The sequence below is a fragment of the Panthera onca genome, chromosome B1 (genome assembly GCF_046562875.1).
Source record: "Panthera onca isolate mPanOnc1 chromosome B1, mPanOnc1 haplotype 2, whole genome shotgun sequence".
Taxonomy (NCBI): Eukaryota; Metazoa; Chordata; class Mammalia; order Carnivora; family Felidae; genus Panthera; species Panthera onca.
The window spans coordinates 14,540,106-14,557,319 of NC_138342.1; the positions used below are offsets into that span (position 1 = coordinate 14,540,106).

At 37.5% G+C, this 17,214-nt stretch overlaps 1 long non-coding RNA gene across 1 annotated transcript in view; it reads left to right on the forward strand.

The window, feature by feature from the left end:
* LOC132692672 (uncharacterized) overlaps positions 1–17,214 on the forward strand; it is a 146,859-nt gene that overhangs the window by 119,652 nt on the left and 9,993 nt on the right. Inside the window, exon 3 of the long non-coding RNA XR_009616511.2 lies at positions 2,473–2,607. This is a non-coding gene — a long non-coding RNA (uncharacterized LOC132692672). The remainder of the gene's footprint in view (positions 1–2,472; positions 2,608–17,214) is intronic.

The following is a 17,214-nucleotide window of genomic DNA, read 5'->3' on the forward strand; positions in this document are numbered from 1 at the left end:
TTATTAATCACCAATGTATTTGAACATATCTCTATTATTTTTATTTTGTGTTTTTGATATACTCTGCTTTATTTATGCATCTTAAAAAACCTCATTTCCACACCTACTGTTGTGGTGATTGTGGGTTTTTAACTTAATTTTCTTGAAATATGCTTATAATTTTAGAAGTTGTACACTTTAATTTTATTATTTTGTTTACCTGAAAAATTAAATGTGCATATTTAACTTCCGTCTTATCTAAACAGATTTATTAATATTAGTTTTGTTCATTGAGTGAATCATCCTCCTCCTGAACAATGCAAGAACATAGAATGCTTTAACTCCAGGCACCTTATCTGTCTTACACATTACATATATATAACATTTTAGTTCTATCTCAAATTTTTAATCCTCATATTAGACTTAGTTAATTTTATTTTATGTAGTCAATGTTTGTTTAGATTTATTTATATGTTTTCCAGTTTCTTTATTAGCTATTAATTTTTTATGTTTTGAAAATTCTTATTGAGATTCATTTTGCCTTCATCTTGGTAGTACGTTCTTCATACTATAATAATCTCTCATTTCCTTTTTTCTGCCTGCAAAAACAATGACTTAGCTGGTATACAGTGTTATATTTATGGATATTTTGTCTCAGCATTTCCATTGTTGTCACTGAGAATCCTGGTGTTTAATCTCTTTTTTATAATAAGCAATCACCTTTTTTTTTTCTTTCTGGTTGCTTTAAAAGTAATTCCTTCATTGATGGCATTATGCAGACTTATTAAGAAGAGTCTAGAAGTAGATTTTTATTTATGTCTTCTGTTGGTGTTTTTGTGAATCCTGTTCTGATTTTCTAAGTCATCATCAATTCTTAAAATATGATCCCTTCCAATATTACCTCTCTCATTAGTACTATTCTCTCCTTTTAGAATTCTGATTGAAGGCATGTTAGTTTTTCAAAAATACTTTCCTCCATCGTTCTTTGTCTCTCCTTCACATATTTTATGTCTCTACCTTTCTATGTTGCATTCTCTAGTTTCTTTAGATATGTATTTCACTTACGTATTTCTTCCACTGTGTACATGCTTTTATTTAAACTCTATGTTAAGGTTTTAACTACAGTGTTGAAATTCATCATTTTTAGAAAAGTTATTTTTCAAATATTCCTTGTTATATTTTTACACTCTTTTGTTTCTTATTCATATTTTAAATACCATCTGATATTTATTTCTTTAAACATTTCAAGCATAGTTGCCCTATATTCTGGATCTGATAATTACACTATTTGGAATCCCAGGGGTCTATTTTCATGATTTCTTTTTCTATTCATGGTAAGTTGTTTTCTTATGAATTTTTAAGTTTTTAGTTAATACATATCTGTGTGAATTTAATCCACAGAATTCTGTTCAGGTCTAAGAAGTTACAGACAAACTCTTTCATCGAGAATGTGCACTTCTTTCTGCCTAGCAACTGGAGGTGTCCATATGAAGTTGCTTTTTGGCATGGTTTTCTAGACCAAACAGCAGTAAGTCTTTGAGGGCATACCTATGATTTGCAATTTTCCTCCCAATGTCTTTTTTTTTTTTTCTTTCTTACATCAAAGTCAATATAAAGAAGTATTTTGTCATCATCCTTTGTCAGTAATTCTGTTAGAAGTTCCATACTTCTTTTTTTTTAATTTTTTAAAATTAAAATTATTTATTATTGAGAGATAATTATTATATAAATTATATATATAATTATATACATAATTATATATATAATATATATAATATAATATATTATATATATTATATATAATATATATATTAATAACTATATATATAACTATATATAATATATATATATTAATATATATAATATATTATATATTATATAATATAATATATATATATATAACTATATAATTAACTATATATAGATAAATATAATTATTTATTTTTGAGAGAGAGTGAGACAGAATGCTAGCAGGGGAGGGACAGAGAGAGAGAGAGGGAGATACAGAATCTGAAACAGGCTCCAGGCTCTGAGCTGCCAGCATAGAGCCTGATGCGGGGCTCGAACTTGGGAATGGTGAGATCATGGCTTGAGCAGAAATCAGATGCTTAACCGACTGAGCCATCCAGGTGCCCCAGAAGTTCCATACTTCTAAAGGGGGTTCCATTGTAACTCAACTTGCCCAGGCCAAAGTCCTCTCATAGGACATCAAACCACTAGGATCCCAATATCACCCAATACCTCCTGGTTGGATGTTGGTTGCATCCTTCCTATGCCCTTCGTATCTCACTTCTTGTTTCTTTTTGGTTTCTAGTTATTTCCTCAACTCAAATTCATTATGACTCAAATTCATATATGACTCATATATCATATGAGGTGTCTTCAAGATGTCTGCCCCATTCTCATTTTTAAGAAATAAATAGAAATATTTGTATTTAATATAATTTTGAATGTTATATTTTTGGTTTCTTCACTTGTTTCACTTGAAAATAGTATCCAAGGACTCTTCCAGGTACTGTGGGGGCTTTAAAGAAAAACATGGAGAACTTGTCCTTGAAGAATGTAGCCGAAGAATCATATGGAACTGTAATGCAAGGTAGAAATTCAAGTGCCATAAAAGGAGTCCAGGTGAGTGGGAACAAGGGGACATGCCATTTGAGGAAGGGGGTATGCAGAATTAGAAAAACTGTCACTACTTCTTAGTACACTCTTTCTTAGAACAATGAAACCTCTGCCCACGACATTGCTGTCTTTTCATGGCTGGTTCCTCCCTCCACTCCTTGCCTAGTTAGAGCCATTTCTGCAGTTGGATCCTGGCTCCATCATCACTTTCAAATGGAAGCCTTCTGTGACATCCTGTAAAGGTTCAAGTTCAAGTTTTTGTTGTACACCCCTAACACTATGTGCTTCTCACTCACAGACTCTAACAGAGTTGCAATTTTAGATGCATTTAGCATGCTTAGTTTTGGTTTCTCCTCTTTACTGTGCATCTTAAGAAGTCAATGATAATATCTGATTTTTGCTCATCATTGAATATCTAGCACCTGGAATTGTGCTTGGAAAAATTTGATTCTCAATACATATTTTTTGAGTGATTGAATGAATCCCTTATATTTTATGTCATTTACTGACCATGTAGGCCTTTTGGTTATGGCTCTATCTAGTCCATTGCTTAACATATTGATTAGTCAAACATATAGCCTATTGGTAGACAAAAGACAGCTTCACTGGCCACATTTCTGGTAGCTGTGGCAACCAAGTGACCCATGTTCAGGCACCTTTGGAGGCTATAAGATTTATGAGGTTGGAATAGTCTAGGGCTTTCTCTCCTCCCTGGCCTGCACTAACCCACAGTTCTTAGCCTCTGTGTCAGCTGAACTTAAAGATTAATAAAAGCCACAAAAGATAATATAATATATTTTAGAGTTGAACTTAGTTAGAGATTTAAAAAACCACTAGCTTGTTCTGGACTACACAAGGACCTCTTAGAAGTGCTCAGGAAATAAAATAGCTTCTGGATTCTACCATAAGAACAATATATAAGATTTTATATATTTATACATTCCTTAGCTGCAGTTATAGATACTTGTGAGACAAAATGGAAATTAAAAATAAACAAAAATAGATCAAAATTTAGACACAGGGAATAAAACTATAAAAGTAAGTTGTGAGATGGTGGACCAGAGATGACATGGACTGGGTTAAGTTTTAGTTTCTCTGGATAGGTATATAAAAGGAGAACAATGTTGTTGTGGGGAGAAGAGAAAGTTTTTCCTAGACTTGTGAGGCCCCTTGGTAAGGATATGCAGAAGGAGAGTCTGCAAGGCTGGCCAGAGGGCATAATCTGGCCATCAAGAGGATAGTATCCAATCTGTGGCAGAATTCAGAGGTCTCCACTGAATGTAAGACGAAACAGGAGAGCAAGTGGGGGGCTGTAACCATCGAAGCGATATGTTAAAAATGGCAGCCAGGAGAGCAACTCTAGAAGTATTAGGCTGAGCTTTTGTCTCCAGGATAAGGGTCTTCCTGATTCTCCTGGATCATCCACAAAGCCTTCTATTGACTTCCCACTGCTGCCGAGGCCATTGTAGACTGTCTGAGGAAGGAGACTGAATGAGAGGCAGTTAGACAAACACTGAGCTCTCCCTCCTGATGGGGCTGACTGTGCCAGGCTCTCAGAGGACATAACGTGCTTGTTAAGGTTTGGTGAATAGCACCAGTCTCCACGGAGGACGATTTGGGTTCCCATAGAGAAGTCATCAACACAGGATAAGAATTCAGCCAATTATGCCTCACCTCATCAGTCCTATTTAGATGGTAACCCCATGGGGCATGGACCATGTCTTTCCCTGTGTATTGTACAGTGTTGAGGAAACATTTGGCACTCAATAAATACCAATCAAGAGCTTGTTTCTTGTCCCCCTCAGCCTCCCACTGAGCTGATCTGAGGAAGGAATTCCCTTTGAAGTCCCTTGTCTCCATGCTTTTTGATAAACAACACAGAGGCACAGAGAAAGATGAAGCATCTATACAGTCCTGGGACTGTATCCACTGTTTTTGGTATCCACAGATGACAAATCTTATCTCTGTAGTGATATGGCTGGGGAGTGAGGACATGTTTAGTGGGACCATGCAGTAAAAAAAGCCCATCTTCCGTAAACATTGTCTTACTTCTCGTTTCTCACAGATTAATGATTTGTGCTTTCTAGCATCTATTAACACCACTGTTAAGCTGTCTTGCTGAGCTGAGAGAGCCTTTGTAAGTTTAATTTACTTCAACTGTTCATGAGTTTTACCATATATAGAGAGGAAAGAAAAGTATGGGTGAAAAAGAAATTAGAAGAGAAAATAAAAAATAAACATTGTAAGAATAAGGAAGAATTTTTTTTAAAAAGGTAAGCTGTGATAACTTTAATAAGCCTTGCCAAGGAGTTCCCTATGGCTTTGATGTGTCTCCATTGAAAAATGGCTTTTTTGGGGCGCCTGGGTGGCGCAGTCGGTTAAGCGTCCGACTTCAGCCAGGTCACGATCTCGCGGTCCGTGAGTTCGAGCCCCGCGTCAGGCTCTGGGCTGATGGCTCGGAGCCTGGAGCCTGTTTCCGATTCTGTGTCTCCCTCTCTCTCTGCCCCTCCCCCGTTCATGCTCTGTCTCTCTCTGCCCCAAAAATAAAAAAAAAAAAAAAAAAAAAAAAAAAGTTGAAAAAAAGAAAAATGGCTTTTTTTTTTTTTTTTTGGAGTGCTTGGGTGGCTCAGTTGGTTAAGTGTCCAACTTCAGCTCAGGTCATGATCTCACTGTTCGTGAGTTCGAGCCCTGCATCAGGCTCTGTGCTGACGGCTTAGAGCCTGGAGCCTGCTTCAGACTCTGTCTCCATCTCTCTGCCCCTCCCCTTCTCTCTCTCTCTCACTCAAATATAAAATAAAACATAAAAAAAACCTTTTTTTAAAGAAACCTGGCTTTTTTTTTGTAGTGAATATAATTTTTGTATCAGGGATAAAACGATTTACAAGTTATATTTATATATATATATATATATATATATATATATATACTCATATACAAGTTTTATATACTTACAAGTTTTATATATATATATATATATATATATATATATATATATATATATATATATATGAAAATATGTATGTATATATATAAAGAAAATAATATGCTACAAGTAAAATAAGGCATCTGAATTAACACGTGTATATACTATGCATATGTATGATCAAAAGAACATACAATTTTCTTTATATACTGGAAAATCTCTCAAAGTGTTCTCTTAAAGTACTAAGGCCAAGACATCATGAAAGGGAGGACTAATGAGGTTAAATAATCCTAGAAGATGTGGCCATGGGGTGGAATGATGACAGTTCTTTTTTCGTATACTCATGGTTCCATGTCTGTGTCTGTCTGTCTGTCTGTCTTTCTCTTCCCTCCCCCTCTTCCTTTCTCTTTTCCTTTCTCCCTCCTTCTGAGTATTTTAATTATAAAAACTATTCCACCTGAAAACTTACAAGAAGAGTAAGTTTGAATAAGAACATGGGAAGAAGGTCCTAGGGAAGAAGCACTATGACACATTGCAGAGTGGGGACACCTGTATAATGAGGACTCAAAAGGGAGAGGGTGTTTCATGTGATGAGAAAGATGAAGCCCTATAAGCTTTGATAAGGATTTGGAGCTTTATTCCAAGAACAAGGAGATGATGCTAAAAAGCTTTAGGGAAATAATGATATCACAGGATTCACGTTTTTGCTAAATCATGTTGACAGTAGTGTGGGGGAATGGTTTGGAAGGCTTCAAGGTCCTACATGGGGAGATGCCTTAGAAGCATCCCCCTACCACCCTCTTCCACCAGGCATATATTCTTGTTACCGGCTGATGAAAAACAGGGAAAATCTATCCAAAGAGAAATCCAAATGCTGTCTGTCTGTCACTAGCAATGGGAACCTGTAACCTCTTCCTATCAGGATGAAATCATCATGTTCCTCTTGCATAACCCATGGCCTCCAAATGCTGGTTTTGCACCCTGTTGGAGCTCCTTCTTCCTGGACAGACCTTAATTAATCCTACATGTTGTGTAGGATTGTCACTAAACATCCCAGGTAAACTTGGGAGACAAGATTGTTATCATCCCCAATTCTATTTCTTCAACTGGACCAGAAGAAAACAAAAATTGTAATTTTCCCATCAAGGATAACCTAAGTCTTTCAATCTTTAAATAGAATGCTGTTTGGAGCTCTTTGTTCTATCATTATTTTTCTATTTTTATTCTTAATGTGTTTTTATTCTGCAGACATATTCCCTATTGTAATATGTTGCTTGATAGTAAATGGTGCTTGATTCTTGTTGGATTTCAATGAACATAAGAATGTTACCTATTGCTTGAACTGTTGTAGGTAGTTAAGCTGTTTAATTGGGCCCCAGTTAAAACTGTGCATTTAGGTTGCTATATTCGCACCTTGCACTATTCATCTTTTAATTTTCTTTGTATCGGTACACACATTTTTTCCTCCAGCTTTATTGTGCTATAACTGACAACTATTGTGTATATTTAAGGTGTACAACTTGTTGATTTGATATACGTATGTATTGTTAAATATTCACTATAGTCATTCTAGTTAACATATCCATCATTTTGAGGGGGGGTGAAAACATTTAATATTTACTCCCCTAGCAAATTTTAAGTATATAATGTAATATTGTTAACTATATTCACATTGTTGTGCATTAGATCTCTCTAGAACTTATTTATCTTGCATAAGTGAAACTTTGTGCCCCTTGACCAACATCTCTCCCATTTCCTCCTCTCTGCATCCCCTAATAACTACCATTCTGCTCTGCTTCTAGAGTTTGATTACTTCAGGTTCTGCATGTAAGTGAAATCATGCATTATTTGCCTTTCTCTGGGTAGCTTATTTCACTTAGCAAAATGTCTTCAAGTTTCATCCATGTTATCACAAATGGCAGGATTTCCTTTTTTATGGCTAAATAATACTCTATTCTAACATAATATTAGTAAGTTATTGTATATAGCTAATATATATAAATAACATATCTCTTACAATTTTTTTTGTCCATTCATTCATCAATGGACATTTAGACTATTTCCATAATATGGCTACTGTGGATAATACTGAGTTCTATTTTTAATTTTTTGAGGAACCTCCATACAGTTTTCTGTAATATCTGTACCAGTTTACATTTCTGCCAACAGTGTACAAGGATTCTCTTTCCCCACATCCTCATTAGCATTTGTCTTTTTTATAATAGCCATTCTCAAGATGTGGGGTGATACCTCATTGTGGTGTTAATTTGCATTTCCCTGACATTTCTGAAGTTGAGCACCTTTTCATATAGCTGTTCGTTATTGGTATATCTTCTTTTGAGAAACATCTATTCAGGTTCTTTGTTCAATTTTTAAGCAGGTGTGTGTTTGTTTTTGTTTCTGAGTTGTATGAGTTCCTTATATATTTGGGATATTAACTTTAGTTCTGTTTATTTAATTCACAAAATATTAGTGTCATCTATATATCGTGTGTGTGTGTGTGTGTGTGTGTGTGTGTGTGTGTGTGTGTAATGGGGTGTTGGTAAGGAAAGGCAACATCATATCTGCCTGCATGGAGTTTACAGGCATTAAAACAATGTATGTTATCATTCAATGAATATTGTCTGCCGACTGTGTGTAAGCACTGCATTAGGAACAGCGTTTTTAGAGTTAACCTCTGTTATCTCTGCCTTTGTGGAATTTATATAGACCAGTGGCAGAGAGAGATGATAAACAGTTAAGCAAACAAACATACAACTACAAGTTCAATTAATGCTTGGAGGGAATTTCAGGGGACTATGAGAGAAAATGATGGAGATTGGCAATCAAAGAAACCTATCTGAGAAATGATGCTTAGTTGAGAGTTGAATAATCAAAAGGGATTAGCCAGGCTCTGTACTAATTATTTTGTATTCACTCTACTACTTTATGTTTGCTTTTTAAGGTATTTAAAGCACATGTGAGAATCTTACATTCTAAATTATTTTTTGATAGAGAGAGACTGCAATCAGGGAAGGGTAGAGAGAAAGGGAGAGAGAGAGAATCTTAAGCGGGCTCCATGCCGAGAGTGGAGTCAGACACGGGCTCAGTCTCACAACTGTGAGATCAGGACCTGAGCCAGAATCAAGAGTCAAACACTTAACCGACTGAGCCATGTAGGCGCCCCGAGAATTTTACATCGTTGACTTGAGAAGCATATAACTGATTTGAATGTTGAGGGATATTTAATTTGTTAAATGCATACAGCTTTGAGCTATGAGTTATGTAATAAGTGTGTTAATATTAAGAGAAGTATTAACTATATAATAATTAATAAGCTGAACTTAGGAAAGAATAGTGGCTATTTCTCTTCAGACCCCAAAGTCTCCTTAGCACTAAGGTGAGAATCATCTCTGAAAAGTTAACAAATAGAGGTCTTCCTCCTAGGAGCCTGTTCTCTACTTCACTTGCCTACATTTAATAGTAAATACTGCCTTGTATGGCTGTGTAGGGAAGTATATCTATCTATTAACTCCCTCTTACTCATTTTCCCAGTCATCCAACTCATTCATATATTCATTAAACATTCACCAAATGCTTACTTTAAGCCAGGTACCATAATGGCACTGGGTATAGAAAATCAATTAAGACAGGAGCCTTGCTGTCAAGGAGCATCAGAGCAGAAGAACCCAGAGATAGATTAATTTGTTATCACAGAAAATGCAGCAACTTCTATAGCAGAGCTAACCCAGAAGGGTATGAGAACACAACAGAGGAGCATCTTAACCAGGAGGAAGAAGAAAGGCCTTCTGGAAGAAGGTGTCCTTGAATTGAATTTGTCCTTAAGAAGAGCATTGCTGGGAGAAGGAAAGGCATAGCTAAAAAGATCCTGAAACAACACTGGCACAGGCTGTTCATGAAGTAAAAAATAGATTAGTTTTATTGGAGCAAAGGGTGTATTCATTCCAGGTCATCGGCCCCTATTGTGTGCAACATCCTCTGGTAGGCATTGAAGGGTACGGTGCTGCACAAGAAAAACGACCCCGTTGTCTTGGAGTTTATAGACTATAGAGAATGGCAAAGATGAATTAGAAAATCAGGCAGGGATCAAATTATGAAGGACCTTATGCATTAAGCTAAAGTGTCTACATTTTATCCTGTGTAAGTAAGAGGATTACAAGGCCAGTTAAACTTAATTTAAGCAAGATCAGCCTGGTTATAATATAGAGCCTGGATTGGGGAGATGAAGGTATTAGAGATTTGACACAAAAGGACTAATTAAGAGACTATACTAAGAAGTAAGACAAGAACTGATGGATCCCTGGTCAGGCAGGAGGATGTTGTGGATGGATCCCTGGTCAGGCAGGAGGATGTTGTGGATGAGATTAATTTAGAGATATTAAGGAGGTAGGATCTATAACTAGTCAGGGGGAATAAAAGAGACAAAGGAATCAAGGATGACTCCTGTTATTCTGCCTTCAGAGGCTTTATGAATGTTGTTGCAATTCTCCAAGGCTTAGATTACTAGAACACAGGAGTTGGAATGAATCCATAAGCTTATATATTTATGTATTATGTTCTCATGGAATTAGGAGCTCTTTGAAGATAGGAAGCTTTTCTTAGGCCTTCCTTATAACTTTACTTTTTTTCCTCACTGTAAGCAGTCTTCCCTATCTATGTTAGAACACAATAATCATTTAATGAGTTAAGAATTAGATTTTTCTTCTGCTATAGAGTAGATTTTACATGTTCCTTTATACATTTCAAATGAAGAGAGGTGGTGAATTTTGGCAATTTGAGACTTCCCTTTTACTGGGAAAAGGAAATCTAGAATATAAACTAGAAGCATACGCAGTTCTTTATATCTGAATTATGAATTATAGAAAAGTACAAAAAAATCTTTCCCGTCGCTACATAAATACTGCTTTACATTTTTTTCTGAAATGCAACTCTCAAAAGCTTCCTAGTTACTTAAGAAAAATAACCCTATTCTATATCACAGCCCACAATCTGCCCCTGTATTTTAGTGAGCCATGAACTAGACAGGCAGTTCTTCACAGACACACAACCTTCCCTCTCAGGAAGTCGCCTCTCAATGAAAGAAGAAAAAGGTATGCCTCTGTCAGCGTGATGCAATGTCCAAGTAATCCACAGGAAATGCTATAGTGAGTGTTATATAGGAAAGAGTCAATGGAGACTATGGAAGCTCTCTAATGGAAAGTCAAGATGAGCAATGAATGTTTCACTGATATCCAGTGTCCTTGATGGATTGCTTATGCTGTCTCCCACCACCTCAAGACACACCCTCACTTTGGTTGAACGTATTCATCTTCCTCCAATACCCTTCCTGTATTTGGGCTAGGAGAGGAAACACACACTCAAGTTAAGAACTAGAAAATACTCTGCAGCAAACTAATGGGAGAACAAACTGTCAGGAAGCTTGAGGCTAAAGGGGAGTCATAGCAACCAGCTAATAGTTGTTGAATGTTAAATCTGAGGAGAGCTTTTCATTTGTGAAGATGAAGAAAACAGGTATGAGACACAGAAATTACCTTCAAGGCACTTACAGTCTACATGCCGAGCCCAAATAGACGGAAGCATAGTGAAATGTATTTTTGAAATCATTGTTATGAAACTATGATACAGTAAACTTCTCTTGCACAGAGCTTAGGCACCTACCACAAAGATGATGATTATTCTTCTTTTTTATTTCTGTAAGAGTTGGCAGTGAAGAATCTAAAGAATATATAATATGTAAATTATAATAAAGACAATAAAATTGAAGTAGGATTTCTTAAAGCTTTCTTGTAACATGACATCATAATGGTATATAGCTTGTACTATATACCCATTTGATGTCACAGGGGAACCAAGGTTCCTGTTTTTTAACCATCTAGAAATGAACTTTTTGGGATGTGTTACAATTACAAGGATGCATTTCTCTGAAAGGCTATTTTGCAGAGATAGCCACAGCTACATTTGGGGGTTCCAATGCAAGAGAAGACATCAGAAGTTCCCAAATCTGGACATAGCCAGACACTTCCTCTGCTCCACACTGAGAGTTGATGCCTGCAAAAGTGCGGCAAGGGCATTTCTGCACACGCGTCCAGCCTTTCCTCATTGAAGGTTTATGGGGCTTGTAATGTCAAGATTCATGAATTTCAGGGACTGTACTCGTCCTTGGATCAGATTTGGACGCGGCTTTTGATCAGTGAAGTGAAACAATTAATTATAATAAATAATGCTACTAGGAGTCCTCACAGAGTCAGTTGATGGAGGAGGGGAGCCAAAGAAATAAAGCTCGTTTCTGGCAGAACCTCATCATCTGGCCGTCTGGATCAGATCCTGTTTGGCCACGGCACCCACGGCTCACTAGGCTGTTGGTGAAAGGCACAGTTGCTCTATCTTCTCAGCCCGTGGGTAGTATCAGGTTCTGGTGAGTATTGGGGGTAGTAGACTGAGGTCAAAAAAATCGGAGATGAAGGCAAAATTTCTTTGTATTCGTCTCTGTTTGATTGCTTTGTGCCTTGAAGCACATGATTTAATTATTTTCATCATTGCCTCAGCTTCCTCAGCTACCAATCTCACTGAAGGCAATAAAATTATTCAGCCTTTACAAAAAAATGCCGCCATAATAATTTCTGACTCAATGAATAGTTAAGGCTATAAACTCAGCTCTTTGGATGACCATGTGCAATTGAAAACACCAACCTAGGGTTTTCTCAGCAGTTAAAGGAAAACATAACCTTACGTGAGATGGAAGTACTCAGCTTGTAATTTTCTTAGTAGATACTTGTGATTCATTACCTACAACTTACATTCACCAACTCCAATCCACACAAGAGTCCTCTGTGCAGACATTATTATCTGTACTCTAAAAATGAGGAAAAGAATGCTCAGACCTTGACATCAGTTGGCTTTCCCCAAGGAAGTTCAAGAAAGTCCCGTACTCTTGTGCTGAGTTGACATTATACGGTGTGGGGAAGGGGCAGGAGTGGAGCTGGAGGGAGGCCAGAAATGAGTGCTTGAGGTCTGACAAAAGCAAATCAAAGGATAAGTCTGGAGCAGGAAATGCTGCAAATGGAGAGGAATTGGGGCTCCCATGCCTAAGCTAATAATCATGAAGACAAGGAGGAGGAGCTGTCAGAAATGAACCAGAGGACCCTGGGGTTCTCTAAAAGTGTTATTTCCTTGGAAGACCGCAGCAGGAGATACTGACTCTGTCCGGTACCCTGGGAGCCTTCCCTCTGCATTTGTATGTGCTTTTTAATATATGGGTATGCATACGTGTGCATGTGTATGTTTGTGATTTCTTTATTAAAAGGGCTTGCAGGATCCAATCCTTGGCTCATTGTAAACTTATACAAGTTAGTCCTAAGGCTCACTTTTCTCTTCTGAAACTGAGAACAATTAAAGTGTAATCCCACAGAGATGTTGCATGGAATAAATGAACGTGCAGCACTTCACACAATGCCTGTTTAAACTAAGCATGTAGTAATTGTCAATAGTTATTCATTTATTTGCCTAGCCTCTTTCTTTCTTTTACACTTGCTCACTTATTCACTTCCTTAAACTCACCATGTTGCAAGGCTTTTTTTTTTTTTTTTTAATTTTTTTTTCAACGTTTTTTATTTATTTTTGGGACAGAGAGAGACAGAGCATGAACGGGGGAGGGGCAGAGAGAGAGGGAGACACAGAATCGGAAACAGGCTCCAGGCTCCGAGCCATCAGCCCAGAGCTTGACGCGGGGCTCGAACTCACGGACCGCGAGATCGTGACCTGGCTGAAGTCGGACGCTTAACCGACTGCGCCACCCAGGCGCCCCTGCAAGGCTTTAGATGATGTGTCATTCCATGTTGCACAGGGACCATCATGTGGAAAGAATTGTACTGGAGTAATAGAGACAGGACTGTGTGTGTGTGTGTGTGTGTGTGTGTGTGTGTGTGTGTGTGTGTGTTGAGTGTGGCGGGTCTCATTGAAGATATGCTTAACGTATAGCAACAAAGCTGTTCCAAAAATATAGTGTGTGTCCAGTGACATTTCACTACCCACATGAGGGTGTATGAGGGTATATAGAGTACTAGGGTGGTGGTAACCAGCAAAGACCCGGAAGTATTAGTGTCCTGTCCAAACTACAAAGGAGCTGAAGTGGGGCTGGCTGGTTTTGCCCATAGTCATGGATGGACTTGGTTTTCTGTTAAATATCTGGCCAGAGGGACATATTACACTTATTTGGAATAAATTGGTAGCTGAGCGATTTTAAGTTCTTTTTCGACTTCTATGTTATTAGTACTTCCCAAGTGTACTTCTCCTTTAGTAGGAAATGTATTCACTGTCACCTACCACGAAAGTGTTAACAATAGTCACCCCTTAGATTTCACTGTCTTTCAGAGTTTGCAAAGAGTCTTTCTGGGAGGCCCATCAATTCCTCAGTGTTGTTGGGCTGCTGATGGGGACTGATAAAGAGAACAGAGGTTTTAGTGTTGGATAGTGTGCCTCTCAATCTTAATTTAACTACTTACCAGTTGTGTGACCTTGGGCAAATGACTTGATCTTACTGAGTCTGAGTTTCCTTATCTTATGAAATTAATACCTGTCTCCCAGAGGTGCTGTGAAGATTAAATGGGGTGAAGCACATTAAATGTCCATGACAGTATCTGGACCTGACTAACTGCATCATCAGTGTGAACCCAATTGCCAAGTCTCTTGAGACACTAAGGGCAAATTCAAGCCTCAGATAGGGGGTTGGATCAAATGATCTTTAAGTAACTGTCCAATACTAAGATTCTACGACCCTAAGGTCACAAACTTTGCGGCAACACGGAGAAATAATGCCCTCAATTGCAGGCTTGCTGCTTCTTCCTGTCTCCTCTTGTAAATCACTGCATGGCTGGGAGCACCAGTCACCCGACCTCTTTAGGGCTTGACATTTTTCAAGTGTTAATGGGATATTCCCATTTATATGATAACGGTGAGAAATGATTGCTGATATTTTAAAATAAAGGGCACTATATGCTCATAAGCAATTAATCAGGATATTTTTGCCACATGAGAATGGATTGAAACTACAGCAGGAAGATAGAATCCAGGGTTGGCTGTGTTCAAATTCCAGTTCCTCCAAGGGGCCGGTGACAAATAGCTTTACCTTGTACTTCCCTTATTAGTAAAATGGGGATGATAATCCCTGCCCACTGAGTCTTATGAGGATTAAATGAAATAAAGCCCATAAAGTACCTCCCACGAAAAATAATATATAATAAAAATAAAGAAAATAAAACATATAATGTTTCTGCCAATGAAAATAATTATGATACTAAAAGAATGGATTAAGAAAATATTTGTGGTTAGTAGACATAACATATCCACATTAGACACTGGAATTTCTCATTCTGGAAAGTTTTCTAATAATATAAAGATAAAATTTTGCTGGGGGTTTAAATGTATTTCCTTACTTTCCTTTCCTTTAGAATAGGATTCCACAAACTGTCTGTAAAGGGACAAATGGTAAATATTTTGGGCCATATGGTCTCTGTCGAAAGGGATCAGTTCTGTTGTTGTATGAAAACAGCCATAACAATAGGTAATGAGTGGGTGTGGCTGTGAGCCAATAAAACTACTCACAAAAGCAGGGCACAGGCTGGCTGGGGCTTGTGGGCTATAGTTTGCCAATCCTTGTTGTAGAGCCCCGATTTACCCAACAATATTTATCAAACTACATTGCATAAAATGCTGTCTTTGAATTGTTCAAAGTGCAAAGATAAGTCAGTGTCTTTACCTGGGGAAATAAAACACAAATTTAAAACCAAAACCAAGAATTTTTATTACTAGAAAGTAATTGGCCAGAAATAGACTTAAAAAAAGTTAACATGATAAGAGCTAAGAAAATCTTGATTTTTTGCCAATTTCTCACTATGTGTGCGACTTTGAGCAAATTATTCAAGGATTCTAAGAATCAGTTTGCTCTAAGGTTCTATTAAATGGAGATAATACTATTTACCTTCTGGAGTTTTGGGAAGAATTAAGATAAAGCTCACAGAGCACATAGCAAATTGACTAGCACGTAGTAAGCAGTAAATACAGCATATTAGTTACTATTATTCAGAAGATTGGAGGAACATGACCAGTCACTCCAAGAATATAATCCCTGCTGAAGTCATAGTAGACTAAGCCATGCTTCAACTCTCCCTGGCCTACCTTCTTAAATCCTACTTATCTTTAAAGATTGTGAGTACACATCTCTTTCTCTGGGAAGATTTCCCCATAATCAGAATTGTTATAATGTGCTGTCTGTACCTATATCTTTGATTCAATTTCCTGCCTATTTTTAGGTGTCATGAACATGAACTTCTCTTTGCAGAATTAATCCTTGAGACTATGACTCTCTTAGTGTGTTTTGTTCACTCGTACAGCACAGCACACGGTTCTCAGCAGATGAATGCTTTGTTGAGGCCTGACTCTCTAAGATGTGTTGCACCCCCATGGTCCCACCTTGTCACAATAATCATTTGCCTGTAGCTTCACCTTGCTGTTGGTTGCTATTGGTCTGTAAATGATATTAGGATATTATCTGTGAATGGTAAGTATTCTTAATATATATCTGGGATTATTGTCCATAATACATCTTTATCAACTTAACCTTAAGAGGGTTTACTCCCTACAGTGAAGTTCTATGACATATCTGCTCCTCATTTTGCTTAGCCTTGCAATTCTGCAGCCTGAAATAAACACTGGTTTGCTTTCTCAGGCTCACTGACAATTGGAAATGAATGTTACCACTTCATTGTTATTTGGTTGAACCATAAAACTGCCATTTTTTGTAGGTCAAGTTGTTGAATATTAAGAATTTCACCGGGATCAACTAAGGCTATTTTTATTAGTATTGTTATATAGTGATAGCACTTAAAATTTTTTTTAATGTTTATTTATTTTGAGAGACAGAGAGAGACAGAGACACAGAATCCAAAGCAGGCTCCAGGCTCTGAGCTGTCAGTACAGAGCCCAATGTGGTGCTTGAAACCCACAAACTGTGAGATCATGACTTGAGACAAAGTCAGACACTTAACTGACTGAGCCACCCAGGCACCCCTAGTGATAACATTTTTGAATAGAGTTTAAGCTGAAAATGAATTTCCACCATTGGGTAGACCTGTTGATGTTGTGATTTGCATTATGTATTGCAATTAAGTATCTATCTCTGGGCACCTGGGTGGCTCAGTGGGTTAAATGACTTTTGATCTCCATTCAGGTCATGATCTCACAGATGGTGAGATCTAGCCCTGCATTGCACTGTCAGTGCAGAGCCTGCTTGGGATTCTCTCTCTCTCCCTCTCTTTCTGTCCCTCCCCTACTGATGCTCTTTCTCTCTCTCAAAATAAATGAACGTGTAAAACAAAGTTAGAAAAAAAGTGTCTATCTCTTTTAGTTCTATTTGCAACAACTTAATCACTGTGTTTTTTTCAATAAATGAAATTTATTGTCAAATTGATTTCCATACAACACCCAGTGCTCATCCCAAAAGGTGCCCTCGTCAATACCCATCGCCCACCCTCCCCTCCCTTTCACCCCCCATCAACCCTCAGTTTGTTCTCAGTTTTTAAGAGTCTCTTATGCTTTGGCTCTCTCCCACTCTAAGCTCTTTTTTTTTTCTTCCCCTCCCCCATGGGTTTTAATCACTGTTCCATCATTCACACTCAATAATATATAGGTACTTT